We start from the raw sequence: 22,017 nt of genomic DNA, 5'->3' as shown, positions 1-22,017 counted from the left end.
TAGCTGCCTTGCTTACTTTTGCTAGTTTTTTCCTTTTAGGAAATTGTATTGATTAATATATTTTTTTGGTGCCAATTTTAAATAGATTTTATTCTCCAGGACAAGAATTGCATTTCCACTTGTTTACAGTACTGATAAAATGCAGTGTTGTTCACTTCTCTCCCTCTGCACACATTCAGGTATTTCAAATGTCCAGATTTACACAGTAGCTTAAATGTTGCTTTTAAACTGCTGCTGCCTTGGCTACAAATTTGAGTCCTTCACTTTTTGGAAAGCTGTGTGGAATGCTCCTCCTTCTGGTGTGTTTAGTTGACTTCTTCACTGATGGGTCCAGAAGAAGCACCTCCAGATGGGGCTGCTCCACCCCCTGAGACCCCACCAGGCATCCGTCCTGGCATGCCCGCCTGCACTCCGGTACAGCTAAGTAATGATGGGGTTGCAGACCTCCAGTTCTTTCTGCTGATGCTCACATTCTCCCTTCTCAGGAGTCTGGTTCTTATCCAGCCAGTTGATTATTTCATTACATCTGTCAAGGATCTTCTGCTTGTCTTCATCACCAATCTTGCCTTGCAGTTTTTCATCCTCTAAGGTGGGCTTCATGTTGAAAGCGTAAGATTCCAGAGAATTCTTGAAAGACACCTTGTCTCTCTGTTTCTCTTCCTCAGCCTCGTATTTCTCAGCCTCCTGGACCATGTGCTCAATGTCTTCTTTGCTCAGACATCCTTTGTCATTGGCGATGGTGATCTTGTTCTCCACAGCAGAAATACTGAGGATGCCATTTGCAGCAATGTCACTTCAATCTGAGGAACACCCCTGCATACTGGGGGGATTCCTGTGAGCTCAAATTTGCCAAGCAGTTTGTTATCCTTTGTCATTGCTCTATCACCTTCATAAACCTGAATAAGCACACCAGGCTGGTTGTTTGAATAGGTGGTAAAGGTCTGTGTCTGCTTGGTGGGGATGTTGGTATTACGTTTGACCAAAACGGTCATAACTCCGCCAGCAGTTTCAATTCAAAGAGGAGTGACATCCAACAGCAACAAGTCCTGCACATTCTCAGATTTATCTCCAGACAAAATGGCAGCCTGGACAGCTGCACCATAAGCAACAGCCTCATCAGGATTGTTGAGTTCTTTGCCATTGAAGAAATCTTGCAGAAGCTTCTGGATTTTGAGGATTCAAGTAGAGCCACCGACCAGGATGATGTCATGAATCTGTAACTTATTTAGCTTGGGTCCAATGTGCCACGGAAGAGATATTCAGCTCTTCAAAATGGCTCGGGTGATTGATGTATAGAAGTCTATATCTTCATAGAGGGAGTCAATCTCAATACTGGCCTGGGTACTGGAAGAGAAGGTATGCTTTGCACGTTCACAAGGGTGCAAAGACGGCAAATGGCTCTCTTGTTCTCACTGATGTCCTTCTTGTGTTTTCACTTGAACTCGGCAATGAAATAGTTGACCATTTGGTTGTCAAAGTCTTCCCCACCCAAGTGCGTATCCCCAGCTGTGGACTTGACCTCAAAGATGACATCTTCAGTGGTAAGAATGGTGACATCGAAAGTACCACCTCCAAGGTCAAAGATCAACACATTTCTCTCAGCCCCAACCTTTTTGTCCAAGCCATAAGGAATAGCAGCAGCAGTTGCCTCATTGATGATTCAGAGCATATTGAGACCAGCAATGGTTCCAGCATCTTTGGTGACCTGACATTGGGAATCGTTGAAATCGGCTGGTACTGTGACCACAGCATTTGTGACAGTCTTCCCAAGGTAAGCTTCAGCAATTTCTTTCATCTTGGTCAAGACCTGAGAAGATACTTCTTCTGGATAGAAACGTTTGGTCTCCCCTTTGTACTCTACTTGGACCTTAGGCCTGCCTGTGTCATTCACCGCTGTAAAAGGCCAGTGCTTCATGTCTGACTGTACAACTGAATCATCAAATCTGCGACCAATCAGACGTTTGGCAACAAAAACTGTGTTGGTGGGGTTCATTGCAACTTGATTCTTTGCAGCATCACCCATTAAACATTCTGTGTTGGTGAAGGCGACATAGCTTGGGGTGGTCTTGTTTCCTTGGTCATTAGCAAAGATTTCCACTTTTCCATGTTGGAAGATTCCCACACAGGAGTAAAGTGGTGCCAAGATCAATGCCAACTGTGGTTCCTTCGACATGGTTGCTGGGGAGTTGGGGGTCGTAGCTGACCACTGTGGAGTAAGAAGGGCTGCTGCTGCGCTGAGTAGTATATTGATTAATATTAGTCAATTACAAGATTGATATTTTGGATTGTGAGGCAGTGAGGTAGTTTTAGTGGGGGAGTGCAGAATAGTATCGTATCAATATGTTCTAGGTATGTGGGAAGGGTGAGGTACATTGAGGGTAGTGTGAGTGCCAGCTAGGCGAGTATAGGTCTGGGGTGACCAGGGAGCTGTGGGACAAGAGGGCAACGGGGAATGGAACTTCCTATGATTGACCCAGGTTTCTTTCTTCCTGGGCTTTTGTGTGATTTGAATAGAGCATATGAGAGTAATGTAGTGTAGTAGAAAAGTCATTAGACTTAGTTTATTTTTTCATATATATTTATTTTCCCCATCTTTTATTAAAAACAACAAAATCCAGTGTCTAGCATAGTGCCTCACATGTGCTTTATAAATGCTGAGTAGAAAGGATAATACCTAGACCAGGGGTGGGGAACCTGTAGCCTCAAGGCCATATGTGGCTCTCTAGGTCCTCAGGTGTAACCCTTTGACTGAATCCAAACTTCACAGTACAAATCCCCTTAAAACAATTTTTTCTGTAAAACTTGGGCTCAGTCAAAAGGCCACACCCAAGGACCTAGAAGGCCACATGTGGCCTTGAGGCAGCAGGTTTCCCATCCTTGACCTAGACTTACAAGACACTGAAGATGGGAAGGACTTTAAGTCCTGTAGCTAGTAATGTGTATAAGGGAAATGAGGCTTAGAAGGGTTGTAAGCACCAGGGCTTGAATTCAAGTTTTCTCATTCCCTATTCTGTGCTGTAATGACAAGTAAAGTGGATCTTTTTGTTGTCTTTTGTTTTGGAGTGCTTCTCAGCACTAAGGCAATCAAGTTCCTTTGATTGAGACTTGCCTTTGTTTGAATCAAGAGTCTTTGATTAATCAAGAGTCTTTGATGACTTGCTTAAGTCACAAGAAAGCCCAAGTCACATGAGTTCAAGTCACATGGTTGTGACGCCCTCTGTAAGCTCACCTTGAAGAAGCATATATATACTCTAAGGTTAGCATTTTGCTTTGGGGGGCTCACTCATTGGAAGAGTGTCATGTGGAAACCCTGGGTAGCCATTAAGGAGGTGCCCTCTCTGTGCCCTTCCCCCTCTCCCCACCCCCTCCGCTTTGAAAACCCAGATGTTGGTGCCTCTCTCTCTGGTAACTATGTATGTATAGCTTTGGTCAGACAGCTAGAAGATTGTCTGTTGATTTGTGTTATTTGCTCTGTTTATATGTTCTCTGTTTGTAATTTCTGTTTGTATTTGCTCTAAAGTTCAGGTTGCTTACTTTTCCCCCTGAACTAAGTGAATGATATATGTATGTTTAATTAAAGATTGTAAACCCCTTAAAGTTGCTTTCCTTAGAAAAGCAGATCAAAGAATCTGTGTTAGCAGCCCTCCTGTATGCTGGTGTTATTGGCCTTACACAGCCACAGTAGCTGCAAGTAGCATTGTTGTTACATGTGCTCGTTGCGTTGTGCTGTAGTATTTCACTAGGAGACCTTCCTCGACAGCTGTGATCTATTAGAAAGAACGCAGCATCTAGTTACAACATGGTTTGAATCTTAGCTCTGCTATTTTCTTTGTGACCTTGGTCAAGTCACTTAACCTCCCTGTGCCTCAGTTTCTTGCCTGTAAAATGGTGATGACACCAGTAGGATCTCCCTTTTTGTAACTTGGCAGAGTGAATAGTGATCTGTGTTCAAGTCCTGCTTCCTACACATGTGGTTTAGTGCCTGGGGCAACTGCTTGAGTGAATTTGCAGAGAAGTTGCTAACCTTCGTTGGCAGAACTCATCAGGGAGTTCTCTACACCAGTGAAATCATGTGCAGTTGCTACCCATATGTCTGTCCTAGGGTGTTGTGAGAAAAGCACTTTGTAAACCATGATGTTTTGTAAGTATCCGGTTGTTATTATATACCTCAGGGTAAAAATGAGAGACCAAGAACTATTCCCCCTGAAAGCTGCTTTTCCACCAAAGTTGAATATATGTTACTATGTAGAATTTAGAACTAGGAAGGCCTTTCTATATCAAAATTATTTTGTTCCATTTCAGAGGAGAGGCAGGAATGTGACATTAAAAGGACACTATGCTGAGAGTTCAGGACAGTTAGCTGTTATTAATTTGGTTGACATGTGGTTTTGTAACATTCCACCTTTCTACAATTAACTTATCAGATAAACTTACCTATCTGAATCATAAATGAAAAACAGATCGTTAACATATGAGAATTGTAAGCAGTTAAAATAGATGCTACAAATTCCATGTAAGGCCTAAACACTAAGAGTCCTTAGGTTTCCTTAAAGTTGGTTTCATTTTACTCAAAATCACAAAGGATTATCTAGTTTCCAAACCTGTAAGGAAGACAGTGTTAGTATGGTTTAGGTTCTCACCTAAAATGGTTATAATTTGTTTTAAATGTTCTGGTGCTTACATGAGGATAAACTTTTCATTGAAAAATTTTGCTCCTAAGAATTGCTAATTCTCCAAATGTTCTGGCAGCATTTTTTGTTCTTGTTGTTTGGACTTGTGACTCTCTCTACAGATGAATACCAGCACCTCCTCCATAGCTTAGTATTAGAGAGTGGTGTTAGGGAGAAATTCAGAATTTTTTCATGATTGCCCAGTTATTAAGTTGTCAGAGGCAGAACTTAAACCCAGTTTTCCTGACTCCCCAGACCTGTTCCCTGCCACTGAAACTTCTTGTCTCTTAGTGTAAACCTAGGGTAGTAGAAAGAGAGATGGATTCCCATTCAGAAGGTCTAAGTTTAATTCTTGGCTTTGACATGATCTGAGGCAAGTCACTTTAACTCTATGGACCTTGTTTTCTTTATCTGTGAAATGGGGATCATAATACTGGCGCTATCTCACAGGGATTTTGTGGAAGAAAATCCTCCGTAAACCTTAAAGTGCTACACAAATATGAGTTACTATAGCTCAAGTCTAAGCCTTATTAATTTCATTTTGTGGGCAGACACAATTGCATGTACATTTCTACTTTCCTGTGTTCCATTTGTTTATAAATTGTGAGCCTTGGGTAACTTTATAGTTGATTAAGCAGAACTACTAGCGATGCTGAAGTCCTTTTCAAGTCATGATGTGTTTAAGACACCAAATGAAATAAAGTATCCAGAGTGTAAAAATTTTGAAACATGTACTTAGATTTTTGGATGGATTTATGATTTAGTCGGTGTGGATACTTTTTATCATGGGTTTAAATTCAACTCAACTTAACAAACATTTATTAAGCACTGATTATAGTCAAAGCACTGTGCTAAGTGCTGGTAATACAGCACTTTCCCTTCATAGAGCTTGGAGTTTCAACTGGTGATTTTAGAAAGGTGGGATACTACTTACACAAATAAGTATGATGATACAAAGTAGAATGTGAAAAAAACAAAGAAGGCCAAAGTATTTTAAATTTATGGAGCATGAGATTAACTTCAATAGGTATATTAGGGAAGACTTTATGGAGAAGGTATTGCATAGGTAAGTCTTTAAGAAAGTGATGGATTTCAGTTAGTGGAGATGGGGGACTACTGTTGCAGTGCAGTTCATGCCAGATACAAGGAGACAGTAGGAGCAAAAGTACTGAGGTGGAAGGAGGCCAGTAGCTAAAGCCATTTTTATCATAAGATGTAATATGGATATTTATATAGATTAAATGTTTCTTAAATTTCTAAACCACTGTATTTTACACAACTTTTATTTGTAAAGAAACCTACCATTAGAAGGACAAGTATTTTTATTATGGTGTTGTGTCTGGTGTTTATCTCATAATATATGTATTTGATATTGTGGAGAAACTACTCTTATATCTCCAGTTAAAACCAATTACATTTCCATTTAATCCTTTAAAAAGTTAGCTATTTAGAATGAATGATTCCTTTAATAACTAAAAGCAGATTGTGCCAGAGGCTACACTATAAAACTGCTAGAATCTTATAGAGGTTAGTAAAGAAACTGAGTAGAGTAAATTTTAATTTCCCTTTAGGGGAAGGGGATTCAATGATTTAGAAACTTATTGCTAGGGAATACCTCTCTTTCATGATTGGAAAAGGACAAATCAAGATTGAAATTACTTGTGTCCATGCATTGTATGGTCATAATCTGTGATTTTTTTTTTCTGATTTTGTATATAGAAAGCCAGTTTCTTACACAAAGAAAGAGGAACCTGAATAGTTACAGAATTTGGAATACGAAGAAGGCAACTTATTGCCTTGCCTACAGTGAGTTGCCAGCCAGTGGTTAAAGGTTTTTCAAAAAAGTTGAAAAACAACTTCTTGTAAAGATTTTTGATGCAGAGCTGCATAGAACTAATGAGAACTAAGGGCCAGGTGTATCCCTAGTGGGCTCTCGAGTAAGAAAAAATTCAGGGTGAAACAAAGGTATTTTTACTTTGACCAGGGATTTTCCTTCTTGCTACAGTAAGGAATGTTGTTTGTTAAGTTCCCAGATGTGAACTATCTCCGGGGTGATTGCCTGATACAAATGCTGCTTCCATTACTTAAGCAATACTACTTTCAAGTGAAAAAATTAAATTTTAGAAATAATGGGTGATGTTAAAGAATACTCAGAAATACATCAAAAACAATTCTGCTTAGGCTGGATGGTTCCCAGTTTACTAGTCTATCTTATCCAGCCAGTGGTTTTATGTTTAATTCTCTAGGCCCCAGCTCTGGCCTTATGCTGACTCAGACTGACTTTTCTTATGCAGAGCTTAATTTTTAAGAATCGGACAGATAGGTTTCTCTACAAACTTCCTAATCCAGGTAAAGAAGTCACAGTCCAGCTTCCTTCACTTCTCTCTCTGACTACCAAGGTAGGGTGCTAATTATTGTAGTCTTCTTCTGCTCTTCTTTGCATTTTACTAAGAAAAGTCCAGACCACAGAATGGTTTCTATGGTAATGTTAGCTCCATTCGACTGCTTTGCATATGCACAAATATACAGATGGAATGAGTATCTCATGCATTAGCTATGATACACAATGAATGCACATTGACACTGAAGAGATAATGTTGAATGCTGTGCCACACTCATTCCACAGTGTGTCTCTCTGGGAAGGGGAAGTTTTGGCAGGTAGGTTAGGGAATACTGAGTGGGTAGTGGTCTAGGGAGGGCCTGGCTATTTACTTAGATCCTGGACAAGGTTGCATGTAAGAAGCTTATGACCCCTTAGCTACTTTACTACAGATGACCCTGATGCATGATGAAGTATTTACTGTGCCAGAAATGTTCCTGTTGTAACCCTGATATTCTTGGAGCTACTCTTGCTCATTATCGCCACCTCTTATCAGGAGAAGAAATCTGTGATTATATTGGCAATGTTGTAATCTATGCTGTTGTTCTGATATTCCTGCTACTACTCTGGTACAATGTCACCATCTTGCATTAGGATACCTACCATGAACTGCAAAGATTTGACATCGCCCACTGCATGGACCATAGTGTAAGACTTGAGGAAAGCTTTAAGATTTCTGACTTCTTTTTTGTTTTGTTTTTATTTATTCTTTTTGCATGTTTTCCCAAAGTACTGCCTCTATCAGGAGGATTGTCCAGGAAAAAACTTGACACTTGGTTCTCCAAAGGAGGAAGGATTTTGTTCTCCTCTACATGTTTGTTTTGGTTTGTTTTTTCTTTCTTCCTTTTTTTTCTTAGTACTACTTATGCCAGGAAGACTGCCCAGTAAAAGCTGTATCAGCATTTAAATGGTAGAAGGTCCTCCTCTAGAATGGTAGTGACAAACTAAAATAGAAACAGATCCCTGTGGGCTGCGTACTGACTTAGAAAATGCCAAATTAATATTATCTGTGTTGTTATTTATTTTGTTAAACATTTCCCTGGGCAGTGAGTTTGGCATCTCTGCTCTAGAGTATCCTTAGGACCTGGCACCTATAACATGAGGAGGCTTTACCTGGTGATTGATTGCCGTGGCTTCCCTAACATAGCTTCCTGTTCATCTAGGAGCTTAAAAAGGTCCAGGCATGTGGAGTCTGCACCTCTTGGTCAGTCAGTCAGTAAACATGCACTTGTTAAGTGCTGTCAGCAAGCAATCACAAATGTCACAAGACTTTTGTGAAAACCAGGTTTATTACAAAAGAGATGAACATGCTTGTGGAACCCAAAGAGTTCATAGTCTTACAGAAGTTTGAATATATATGACACTACAGCAGAAAGAGGTGGAGAAAACAGGAGGGGTGTTGCCTGGCAGGGTAAAGGTGCAGTAAAGGTGGGAAAAAGGATTAAAACTCCTCCCTAAGGGGAGGAGCAAGGTGATGGCAAAAACCTCATTCTTTTCCCTTGGGAGCCACTAGGCTATGAAGGTAGGAGGGTCTGCTTATCAGCAAAGGACCACAGCTGCACAAGCAGTTTCCCAGCCTGGCACAGACTCCAGCTTCAGGTAAACAACAAATTATGTCAGCTGTGTGGAGAGGGGGTTCATCTAGGACATATTCATGGCCTCCTTCATGCTCTGGATCCAGTGTTTCTGGAAAATATGGCAACTCAAAAAGACAAGTTTGGGGCCACCTTAACAGTGTTTACTAGATGCCAAACACTATGCTTAATACTGGGGATACAAAGAGAGGCAAAAGACAATCCCTGCCCTCAAGGAGCTCACAGTCTTATAGGGGAGACAAGAAGCAAACAGATATATATGTATAGACAAGCTATATGTAGGTAAGTAGGAAATAATTTACAGAAGGAAGGCACTAGAATTAAGAGGGGTTGGGAAAGGCTTCTATTACAAGGTGGGATTTTTGTTGAGACTTAAAGGAAGCCAGAAGGCAGAGAAGGAGACTTGGTGGGTATGCTATACGTACCCTAATATGAGAAGTTAATTACCACTATATCCTTGTTGTGTATCCTTGCTGTAGAATAAGACAAAGTAAGTGTCCTTTTTTTGTAAGTATTAAATTAGTTGTGAGTAATTTTGTCCCCTAATGGAACTTGAACTAAGAGTTTAATTTGCATTTCGGCCTGATTTTTTTTTTCCCATGAGAATTGCCTGTTTATATCCTTTGACCATATATCAGTTGTTGGGAATTGCTTTTATTGTTATAAACTTAAATCACTTCCTTATGCAGTCAGTACTCAACTTTGCATATTCTAGCATGCTAGTAATCTTACTAGTAACTTCGTTTTTACTTTCCTGTTTGCAAACATGCTATGCCTAGTAAAGAAAAAAATGAGAGGCGATTTGTGGGGCTGGTATCTTAGTGTGCTGGTGTCTTACTAGGCATTTTGCTGGTCTTATTCACTCCACCATTACAGAATAAAGAGGTCCCTGTACATTTGTTGCACATGTTCACTGTTTGCCTTTAAAACTCAAGTTTTGTGTTGCAGTTATGCCCCCAAAAAGTAGTGCAAGTCTTTTGAGCTCTAAGCCCAGCTATGCAAAGTCAGTGATGCAGATTAGAAAATAAAGGTGTTAGATAAACTTTTGTGACAGAATGTCCACAGATGCTGCTGTGATTCATTATAAAGTATGACTCCCTCACTCTGCCATCTGACAAAGTGGAAGGTAAGATTCAGGTTAAAAAACACATGAAATCTTCAGTACCAAAAATACTGTTATGAAAAGTGAATGTTGTCTGAAATCAATTTTTAAAAATTGGGATATTAGCACATAAGATCATAGAATTCTAGGGAATTACTAGCAAGAAAAAATGTTTTGCATGTTAGCAATTCTATTCTGTGTACTTCATTTTATGGGTTATTTCATGGTTACTGTCAGGAAACATGCATATTATCAGAATTAATGTTTCGTTAGAAAGAATTGTATTCATAAAACTGTATTTTCAGCAGTCTCTAGTGGAAAATTACAGTTTTTAGTGATTGCAGAAACCTAACCCCCATTTCCCATAGGTTCAGTGTATCAGCATTCATGCTTTTGACTTTTGTTCTGTTTTCTAGGAATGTTACCCTTGTGAAAGTTGAGGACTAACCGTATATTTTGGAAATAAGATTATTATCAGAGGGAGAAACTTGATCTGTAAAGATTTTTTTCCTCAATTACCTGTTTCTCTTCTAATTTTAGCTTCATTGGTTATATGTATGCAAAACCTTTTAATTCATATGTAATTAAAATTTTCAGTTTTATCTTCTTGATCATGAACTCTACCTCATTCATAGATCTGAAAGGAAATTTCTTATATTTTGCTCTAATTTGTTTATGATGTGACCTTTTATACCTAAGTCGTGTAACCATTTAGAACTAGGTCTCTTGGTGTACGGTGTGAAGTCTTAGACTAAATCTAATTTATGCCAGACTGCTTTCCAATTTTCCCAGCAGTTTTTGTTGAGTAGAGAACTCATTTTATCTTTCATCCCAAACTCAGCCCTCCTAATTTTCCTACTTCTATCAAGAGTACCACTATTCTTACAGTTAAGCAGGTTTTCCACATAGGAGTCATCCTCAGCTCTTCACTGTCTCCTGAGCCTTCCATTTCCTGCTAGGCTCAGTGTGTCACCTGGCGAAAGGCTGCTAGGGGCTAAGCCAGGCATCTTCTTTCTGCCCTAAGGCAACTACTTCCATCTATACTCACCTCCCATAGCGCAGGCATGTGGCAAGTCATATTGGGGAGGTAGGATCAACATCTTTCACTTTTATCTACTCATACCACAACTACCCTAGTTGAGGCCTCATAACCTCTCACCTTAACTCTTATACTGCCCTCCCAGTATACCTCCCCAGTATACTGTATGGATGGTATACCTCCAGTATACCATCCACACAGCTGCCACAGTGATATTCCTAAAGCCCAGGTCTGATCTCCCTTGCTCAAGACTTAGAGGCTTCAGTTTCTCTTCTTTTGCCTTTAGGACAAATTGCAAAGTCTTTTCTTTGACATTTAGAGCCCTTTATAATCTGGCTCGATATCTTTCAACACTGATTATATACTATTCTCTCACACTCTCCACAATCCTGCCAAACTGGCCTGCTTCTCATACCAGATGTTCCATCTCCAGCCTCCATGCCACCGTGCAGGTTTCCCCCTTGCTTGGAAGGTTCTCCTTTGCCTCTATGTTTTGGAAGCCTTACATCCCTTTGAAGTTCAGTTTAAATGCCACCTCCTGCTAGAGGATTTTCTTTATCCCCTATTTATTAGTGGCTTCCCCCCATTACTTTTTATTTACTTTGTATGTGTACACACATGCCATTGTTCGTAGATGACCTTGGTTTCTCAAAGGCTGTGTCAGGAGAGTATAAGCTTTGGCAGGTCTTCTCATGATGGAAATGCTTCAAACCACACTCTGGTTCCCAATTACCCTTCTTGTTTGTTTTCATACTATTTCTCTCCTTGCATCATACACCACCCTACTAATTGTTCCATGAATTTGGCATCCTACTTCCCATACCCATGCCTTTGTATAAGCTGTCCCTTGGGTCTGCACTGTAGTACTTTCTCATCTCCATTTATCTCTGTTTTCTTTAAAGGCTCAGTCGAGGTCCTACCCCTATGTCCATTTTTGGTCCCTCTCCTTTCCCACCTTAGTTATTAGTGTTCTTTTTTTTTCTCACATTATATTTAGGACCTAAGTCTATGAATTTAGAATTGTAAAGGACCTCAGAGGTATTATGGTATAGCCCGTTTGTTTTATTTATTTTATCTTTTAAAAATTCAATTTTACTTTATTTTCAGTTTTAATTTTTTCCCTCCCCTGCCATTGAGAAGTCAAGAAGTACAAAACACATTACAAATATGCACTCATGGAAACAAATTTCTTTATTAGCTATGTTCTGAAAATAAATAAAGAAAAAAATATGCTTCAGTCTACACTGTTGTTCATCAGTTTTCTTTCTAGAGGTAGATAACATTTTTTATCATGAGTCCTTTGGAATTGCATTGGGTCCTTTTGTTAATCAGTCTTTGCAATATTGTTTTTACAATATTGTAGTTATTTGTACAATGTTCTGGTTCTGCTCACTTCATGTTGCATCAGTTTGTATGTCTTCCCAGGTTTTTCTGAAACCCTCCCCTTCATAATTTCTTATAGCATTCCTTTACATTCATATATCATAACTTGTTCAGCCATTCCCCAATTGATGGGCACCCTCTCAGTTTCCAAATTCATTGCCACCACAAATAGGGCTGTGTAACCACAATGTGGCTTGCTGCTACTGTGGCTGTGTAAGACCAATAACACCAGCACACAGAAGAGCTGCCAGCACAGGTTCTTTGATCTGCTTTTCTAAGGAAAGCAACTTTAAGGGGTTTATAATCTCACTTTAATCAAACATACATATATCATTCATTTAGTTCAGGGGAAAAGTTAACACCCTGAACTTCAGAGAGAATACAAACAGAAATTACAAACATACATTATATAAACAGAGCAAATAACAGAAACCTGTCTATCCATAGCAATACATAGTTACCAGAGAAGCACCAACATCTGGGTTTTTCCAAAGCCAGGGAGGCTCCAGGTGCTACCCAGAGTCTCCACATTAATACTCTTACAGTGAGTGAGAGCCCCTAACAAAATGCTAACCTCTGAGTTTATATACCCTTCTTAGATTGTCTGTCTAAGACACACACACACACCTCTCTGCCCTTTTTTCCTTAGTTTTCTGATTGAGCTCTGTTGCAGCATACTGCTGATCAAACCAATGCAAACTTTTTTGCCTTTTCACTTTCTGAGGCATTAGCAGGAGGGAGGGGCAGAGTTGACCTCTGTTGTAAGTTCTTGGGTTGGATAGACCTGCCTGTTTGGTGGTCTATGGGGGAGAGGGTCACAGGGAAACTGGGTGCTCAATGAGGCTGTTAAGTGTTAGGGATTAGCTTTTTCTGCCTTTAGTTCACAAGGTTTTTGCCTCGTTTCATTTCTTGGTGTCCTAGACTAAACAACTGGAATTGCTTTATCTTTTTTGCATAATTCCTATAGTTTGGAGAGGTTTGAGAAGTTTTAAGGACAAAAAAACTGTCCAGTTCTCCATTTGTTGGTTATTTAACCTGGAAACGACAATAAACATTTGTGAAACATTTACTATGCACCAGAGACTGTGCTAAGTACTGAGGATGCAGGATGTTGGAGAAGGACAGGTGCTGCAAGACTAGAGAAGGAGGAATATCCTGATTTTTTAAAAAAGTGAAGAGGGTGAACTCTGCAAACTATTAACTTATTTTCCTGGCAGAATTCTAGAATGCATTATTGAGGGGATGGTTGATGAGCATTTAGAAAGGAAGCAGTGATTACTAAAAGCTTTTGTACTTTCACCTGGCATTTAACAAATGTTTGTTAAATTAAATTGAATAACTTCACTAACAAGTCATGCCTGATTAGCAGCCTTTTTTTTTTGTTGTTGTTGACTGTATAAACTTGTAGATCAAGGAAATGTAATGCTTCTCAGGTTTGGCTTATGGATTAGCTGGAGAAATGGACTAGAGGTTAGTATAGTTAAGTGGATTTTGAACTGGTCGAAAACCACATGAAAAGAGTGATCATTAATGGGTTGTTGTCAGCTTGGAGGGACATCTCTAGTTAAGTGCTCTAGAAATATAGTCTTCACCTTTTGTTGCTCAGAATTTTTTATCAGTGACTCGGTTGAAGGCAAAGATGATTTGCCTCTCAAATTTGTGGGGAGAGATACCTAAGTTATTGGATTTTAGAGTCATCTTCTTGTGTCACACATTTACCTGTTCATTTCAGTGACTAATATTGATTAAGGTGTTGAAGATAGACTGCAAACAGTCCTTTGGCTCAAGGAGATTCCATTTTATTTGGAGTGAAGATGAGAATATAATCACAGATAAGTAAATATAAGATAATTTGAGGAGAAAGAGCAGTAACAACTAGGAGAATGTGCAAAATAATTCCTGTAGCAGGTAGCATATCCAGGCTTTAGGCTTGCAGGATGCTAAGGTTTCTGATAGGTGGAGGTGAAAAAGGGCTGCCTTTCCTGGCATGGAGGAGTAGGCGACAGTCAGCCTGTCTAAAGATGTGTGTGTGTGTGTGTGTGTGTGTGTGTACACATATATATATATATATATATATATATACACACACACATACACACACACACATATACATACAACTGAAGGAATGTAAAGTTCTTGTGAAGAAGACAGAAAACAGTCAGATTCAGAACTGGTTGGACTCAGAGTTGTATTTAATGGTTCAATGTCAGTGTGACTAGATGTTTCTAGAGGAGTGCCCCAGGCATCTGTGTTTGGCCCTGTGCTGTTTAACATTTTTATCAGGGACTTGGATAAAGGCATAGATCAGTGTTCGTTAGATTTGCAGTTGATACTGGGAAGGCATAGCTATCACACTGATTTAGGATTGGAAGGCCATAGTTTGAATTTTGCCTCTGGCACTTTCCATCCCTGTGACCTTAGGCAAATAGCAACAATAGCTTTCATTTGTATAGCACTTACCAGTGTGCCAGGCACTGTGCTAAGTAATTTACAAATATCATCTCATTTGATGCTCACAACTCTGCAAGGGAAGTGCTATTATCATTCCCATTTTACAGATGAGGAAACTGAGGCTGCCAGAGGTTACGTGATGTGCTCAGGGTCACATAGCTAGTTAGATACTGAACCCAGGTTTTCCTGACACCTAGTACTCTATCCATTGTGGCTTCTCGTCTTTCTGACCCCATGCCTGGTACTCCATCTGCTGCACCACCTAACCCTTCTGATATGATTTTCTCAATGAAAGTGGCATGAAAGAAACAATGTTACCATTTTTCTTGGTTTGCTGCATCACTTTAAAGGACCATGAGAACATTGCATCCGATCTGCAAGCTGAAACCATCTATATGTGTTATCTCCCCCATCAAAATCAATCACTCAGTCAGTAAGCTTTTATTAAGCACCTACTATGTGCCAGGCACTATGCTAAGTACTGGGGATACTAAAGAGTCAAAAGATAGCCCATGCCTTCAAGGATCTTACAGTTAGATAGGGGAGACAATAAGCAAACAAATATGTACAAACAAGCTTCATACAGGACAAATAGGAAATTATTATCAGAGGGGAAGCACTAGAAGTAAGAGGATTTGGGAAAGGCTTCCTATAGAAGGTGGGATTTTAGTTGGGACATAAAGGAAGTCAGGAAAGCCAAGAGGCAGAGATAAGGAGAGAAAACATTAGGCATGGGGGATAGCCAGAGAAAATGCTAAGAACTGAGAGATTGAGTCTTTTTGTGGAACCACAAGGATGCCAGAGATACTGGATCAAAGAGTCCATGGTAGGGAGTAAAGGACAAGAAGACTGGAATGTTAAAAGGGGGATAGCTTATGAGGGACTTTGAACCCCAAACAGTATTTTGTAATTGATGCTGGGGGCTATAACCATTTAAGTTTATTGTGGGGTGGGGGGAGGGTTGACATGGTTGGGCCTGTGCTTTAGGATCATCACTTTGTCAGTTGAGTGGAGAATGGACTGGAATAGGGAGAGAATTATGGAAGCAGACCCATTGGCAGGCTATCGCAGTAGCTCATGCTCAGGGCCTGCACCAAGGTGGTGTCAGTGTCAGAGGAGAGAAGGGGGCATATTTAAGAGATATTGAAAAGATTAAAATGACAGGTCTTAGCAATAGTTTGGATGTGAAGGTAAAGACGTAATGAGGAGTTAAGGATGACATCTTGATTGTGTGAGCCTGAGGGACTAGGAGGCTGTTGTCAGTAACAGGGAAATTTGGAAGGGGTGAGGATTTAGGGGGAAAAATCATGAATTAAGTTTTGGACATGTTGAGTTTAAGATGTCTACTAGACATCCAGTTTGAGATGTCTGAAATACAGTTTTAAAGATGGGAGATTAGAGATCACCATAGAGGTTAGGGCAGTATAAGCAGATTTGAGTATCAGCAGCATAGAGATGATAATTAAAGGCAAGCTGTCATACAGAGCTCAGAAGAAGTGATACAAGGACACTCTCAACGTCTCTCTCTTTGGAATTGATTGTGAGGTATGGGAGACATTGGCATAGGACCTCCCAGCATGGTGTGCCTGAATCAAAGAAGACACTGTGCTCCATGAGCAAAGCAAAATTGAAATAGCTCAAAGGAAACCTGAGATGCGCAAATTTAGAGATACCTTCATGCCATATGTTCATATGGACTATCTGTGGCAGAGCCTTCCGAGCTCATATTGGTCTGATCAGCCACAGCCAGACACACTGTACCTTGACGCTCACAGAGTCCTCTCGTAGCATGCAGGACAACAACCAATCTGTGGGCCCTGATGAGATTAACAAGTGTAAGCAGTATAGATGGAAAAGAGAAGAGACTGCTAGATAGCCCTGTGGGATACCTGTGGTTAGTGGATGTGACCTGGATGAGCATCCAGCAAAGGAAACTGAGAATGAGCAGTCTCATGTGGCTAGGAGAGAGTGGTGTCCCTAAAACCTGGAGAGAAGAACATTCTAAGAAGAGGATGATGAATAGTGCTAAGGGCTGTAGAGAGGTCAAGAAAAATGAGGGTTGAGAAAAAGCCATTGGATTTGGCAATTAGGAAATCATTTGTAACTTCACATAGAGAAGTGTTGGTGCAGTGATGAGATAGGAAACCAAATTGTAGGGGTTAAAAAGAAAGTGAGAGGGGAGGAAATAGAAGCTGGAATGAGATGATTTGTGCAGGTAAAGGGGTTTGCCTTTATAAGGAGTAGGGCCACCTCTTCATGTGAGACAGGGATGAAGGGACACATAGAGGCAGAAGGAATCTGATTGATATGAAATGAGGAAGAGAGAAGAAGGAACTCCTGGTAATGACCTCAAAGTTTTCTCTAACGTTTGAGGCAAGGTTCTCAAGTGGAGGAGATGGGGAGAGAGGGAGCCATGGGAAATTTGTTGTTGTTCGGTATTTTCAGTCCTGTCCAACTCTCCGTGACTCCATTTGGGTTTTCTTGGCAAAGCTACTGGAATGGTTTGCCATTTCCTTTGCCAGCTCATTTTACAGATGAGGAAACTGAAGCAAACAAGCATAAGTGACTTACCAGGATCACACAGCCAGTAAGTGTCTGAGGCTGGAATTGAGTTCCCGTCTTCCTGACTCCAGTCCTCGGCCTCTCTCCCCTGTGCCATCTAGTAGCTGCAAGGGAGGTTTGAGAAGGGATTAAAAGGCTTGAAAGAGACACTGTGGGTTAGTGATTTGATAAGTAAAGTATAGGATTGCCTAGTAGAGTAAGGGCCCATTTGAGGTTGTGTAACATCAATTTTTAGTGAACCAGTCAGAGCAATTTCATGATTTTCTCCACCTTTGTTCATTAGTACATTTATAGGAGTGGTGAAGGTGGTGTATAGTAGGATTGGTCTAAGGCCAGGGTGCAGTTGGTGATATGATAAGGGGGCCAGGGACTCAAGAGAAGATGACAGTGTAGAAATGATCTGGTTTTCCAAGGGATTAAGATGAGGAAAGGAATAGAGAGTGACTAGTGCAGTAATGATATAACCTGGGACAGAACTGAGGGATCGGAGGTCATTGTGTATATGAAGAGTAGGGTTTAGTATGGAAAGGCAGAAGGAGAGTTGGAAAGCTTGTAGATTATGGTCAGATAAGGGAATTTCAGAATTCTTGAACATGGAGATGATGAATTTGGGGCTAATGGCAAGATCAAAGATATAATCATCTTTGTGTGTGGCTGAGGTGAATAGAAGATAGATAGGTCATGGGAAGAGAGTAGGTTAAGGAACTGAATTGTTGCGCACAGATGTGGGAAACCTTTGGCCTTGAGGCCACATGTGGCCCTATAGGTCCTCAGGTGTGGTCCGTTGACTGAATCTAGACTTCACAGAACATATTTGTTCCCCACCCCTGAAAGGTATTTGAGGGAGAGTTAGTGTGTGTGTTGAAATCCCCTAGTATGAGTGCCGGAATTGGGGAGGAAAGAAAGATTGTGAGCTAGGCACTGAACTCATTGAGGAACGAAGGGGAGTGTCCTGGAGGTCTGTAGATAGTAGATACCAGGATTTTGATTGAGTGGGAAATGTGGATTGTGTGGCCCTCAAAGGAAGAGAATGATGTAGCTAGCGGGAGAACCTGGAAGTGGCAGTGGGAAGCAAGGGATATTCCATCTCTTCCTCCTTGACCAGTGAACCAAGGCTATTAAGTGAAATAGCTGCCAATACTGGAAAGGGTGGCAAAGGAGGCTGTGTTCTCTGGCAGGAGCTAGGTCTTGGTGATTGCTAGAGGATAAAATAAATGGGAGAAGAAGATATTTAGGATGAAGGGTAATTTGTTGCCTATGGAATGGGCATTCTGGAAGGCACAATGAAAGGGGTGGGTTTCATTTGGTTGGGACTTTTGGATGGAAGGGTTGAGGGAGATGGAAATAAGGAATTGGATTGTGGGAGATGGGGAAAATGGGGTTAGGATGATGAACTACAAAAGTTCAGAGTTGCTGGGATTTTGTAGGTTATGACCCGGTGTTAGTATGCTAATCATTCAGTAAAAGGTGCCATTTTTCTTCAAGAGATCAGGCAGAAGACACTTGTACCATGAGATAGATGGCACAATGAAATGCCCTGTTTCTTACATTCTGATTCTTCTGAAGGCTGCCTAGTGGCAGGAGATAGTATAGCAGGAGATGGAAGTTGAGCCTTTGAAGAAGGACATGGAAATCCTCCCCATCCATTTTCCTTTTCCCTCAAGGGACAGGTGGAACAGGAGGGGTAAGGTCAGCTGTTAGAGGGAAGGCCACTCCTTTTCAAATCAGGGGCTCTGCTCTTCGTAGCAGGCAGATTATCAGATAGGTATATTGAAGACCAGAGGTGTGGTCAGATGGAAGTTTGCTCCTCTTCTCTTCAAGCTAGAAGTCACACAACTTGGAAGATACATTGCCTCAGAGAGAAGTTGATGCTGCCTCATAGGTACACTGTCAAATGGAAGTCACTCCTCTTCTCAAATGTGAGCTTCTCAACAGCAGGGACAATCTTACTTTTCCATTTATATCCCAAGAATTTAAAACAATGCTTTGTACATGGTAAGCACTTAATAAATTCTTTTTCATTCATTCACATGGATATTTAATGGTAAATGGAATTAATGTTGTTGAACTGGAGTTCAGAAGAGACTGGGAATCATATAGTTCTGGGAATCATAAAATCATAGCTTTAGAGTTGGTGATAAATAAGCCCTGAGATACTGATGAAGTCACCGAAGAGACAGTGTAGAGAGGGAGGAAGCCTCAGGGCAGTTTTCTGGGACACCTATGGTTAGGGGATGACAGCTGGGTTGAAGAAAAGAGGCTGAGAAATTCCGATGTGTGAGGTGAGGACCAAGAGAGAACATTGTCACAGGAGCCAGATGAGAGATGAACCATGGAAAGGAGTGAGGAAGCTGACAGTGTCAAAAGCTGCACAGAAATCATTTAGGAAGACTGAAAAAAGTGTGTCATTTAGCAGTTACAAGATTACTGGCAACTGTAAGGAGAATGATTTCAGTCTTGTGATAGTAGATGCAGAATCCAGTCTGTAAGTGGCTCAGAATTGGCGAGAGGTTATGGAATGGAGGGAAGAGCATGATCCAAACTTTTTTTCTAGGAGTTTTTCTTTGAGAAGAAGAAATATAGGAGAAGAGCATGAAGGGTTGGAAGGGTCATATGAAAGTATTTTTCTGGATGGGGGAGATTTGGGCATGTTAGGTGGTGGAAAAAGGGCAATTACTGAGTATGAGAACAGGGGTAATTGTGGAGAGGAAGATTGTGAGTCAAGTTCTGAACTCTTGGAGAAAGTAGGGAGGATGATCTGGAGGCTGGTAGGTGATTTTTTTTTTAAATGTGAAATAGTCAAAATTTATTAGCCAAGATAGAAAAAAGTAAAATTTGAATAATCTTGATTCAAAACAATTATTAGGAAATAACAGTCAACATTAATTGGAGAGTCAATTATCTAGCATGCTATTTTTCAACTCCCTGCTTTTTGACTCATTATCTCTAACAAAAGAGGCTATGGCAAAAAAAAAAAAACAAAAAAAAAACAGGTGAAATCGTGTTGTTTCTTGTAGTTCTAGTAAAAAGTTTATTATTTGTTTTTGCCATCCCATCCTCATCCCCCCACTTAATGTGGTGGCTAATTAAGAATTGGTTAGAGAGTGACAAACATAATTCAGATTTGAATCTTTAGAAGCAAGATACCACATTTCTACATTAGTTTCATCTTATCACAGGTGTGCCGCACTGTCGTTTCTTTTAATTTATACACATTCCTAGGCAAAGTATGATATTGAGATTAAAGAACTTCTCAGAATATACTGAGCTAACAACATTAAAATGAACAGCCTGTGTTTGTTAAGGAAAAAATATCGACATAAAAATTCCTTCAATGATTGTCATTAATTATCCTCCTCTCAATATATAGCATGTGCTAGGTAAGCCAAACCCTGGCCATCACCTTGACGACCACCTCTCCTCAAATTTTTATGGAGACAGCCCAGATCCTGATCTCGATAGCCTTGGGAATAGAAGTATCTATCTAGCCAGGAGGCCTGCTTTTAGCCCAGCCCTGGAAGTCAGTCACTGAGGGGAAATATCTCTGTGGGGAAGGGGCTCACCTGCCTCATCACCCCCAGCAACAACTTTTGACCAACCAGGAAATAGATAAACACAAGAGTCCTGGGAGTGGCAGCGCCTTCTTTCTAGACCATGACTTCTGCTTCCAACTGAGACCCTACAGTTATCATTGAGGCAGACGGGCTTATAGGAAAGGGGATGTCTCCACCAATGCGAACCAAATCCACTCAAAGGGCAGTCAAACTGGCAGTCAAACTATCTGAAACTGCAGGGAACCCTGAGGGAGAGAGGAGTGGCATGCTCCAGGCAATTCAAACCACAGCCACTACTTTAACTACCAGCTGTTCCAGCATCTCTCCTGAGACTGATGGAATCAGCTCAGAACCCTGAATGCAAGGCCTTTGTAATAGTAGCATAGTGTTCCCAGTTGTCATCCTGAGAAGTAATCTCTGTGGAGATGACACCTGGCAACTACTTCTGCAGGTGCTACAGTCACATCCATTGACTGATCCAGAAAAGAAAGTTTTCACCAAAATCTTTGGTAGTGTCAAATGACATGACATCAGAAACTGATATGATTTATTAGTGAAAATGACATTATAGAATAAGAAGTACCATCTGCTTAACCATTGCACTCTAATTGCAGACCAGCCATGGGACCTTTCCATAGAACTTCAGCTGAAATCTTCCAATTGAATTGTCTCCCTCATTGGAATATGAGCTCTTTGGCAATAGGGAATGTCTTATTTTTATATTTCTATCCCTAGCACTTAGCATAGCGCTTTGGACATGGTGCTTAATAAACACTTTATTGATTCATTTATATAAAATATTTTTAAAAATTCATCTACCAGTGGCATTCTCCTGGATTTTTCCATATCCTCAGGAACCTCATCGTCCTCCAAGATCACAGCAACCCTGGAGCCCTCCTCTCCTCAGTGCTCCCTGCCCCTGGGGCTTCTCCCTCCCTCTGATTGGGAGAACTCTCCTAGATCCTCCATTTATGGAGACCACACAGATATGATATTTCTTTTCCCACTGGCTGCATTGCTCTGGGCTTTATCATTCCTACCCCTCTCCCAGCTTCCCTCCTCACCCACCTCTTCCCCCTTAGCTTCTTTTTTTATGCCTTGTCTTTCCCTCTTAAGATTGTGAGCTCCTTGAAGGCTAGAGCTTGTCTTTTGTCTTTTTTTTGGGTATCTGTCTGGCTTGTAGTAGGGCTTAATGTTTATTGACTGATTGAAACTGCTCCTCCCCATCCCCCAAGACAACACCATTTTTAAGATGAGAAAACTGAGGCTCAGAGGGTTTAG

General features: G+C 40.7%; 1 protein-coding gene across 1 annotated transcript in view; it reads left to right on the top strand.

Annotated features, from left to right (window-relative positions):
• Positions 1-22,017, top strand: part of RALGAPA2 (Ral GTPase activating protein catalytic subunit alpha 2) — a 409,611-nt gene that overhangs the window by 12,829 nt on the left and 374,765 nt on the right. The window lies entirely within an intron of this gene.

This window comes from Trichosurus vulpecula, chromosome 3 (genome assembly GCF_011100635.1).
Source record: "Trichosurus vulpecula isolate mTriVul1 chromosome 3, mTriVul1.pri, whole genome shotgun sequence".
NCBI lineage: Eukaryota > Metazoa > Chordata > Mammalia > Diprotodontia > Phalangeridae > Trichosurus > Trichosurus vulpecula.
Note: the sequence above shows the minus strand (reverse complement) of the source record. Positions and strands in the feature narration are given on the sequence as shown.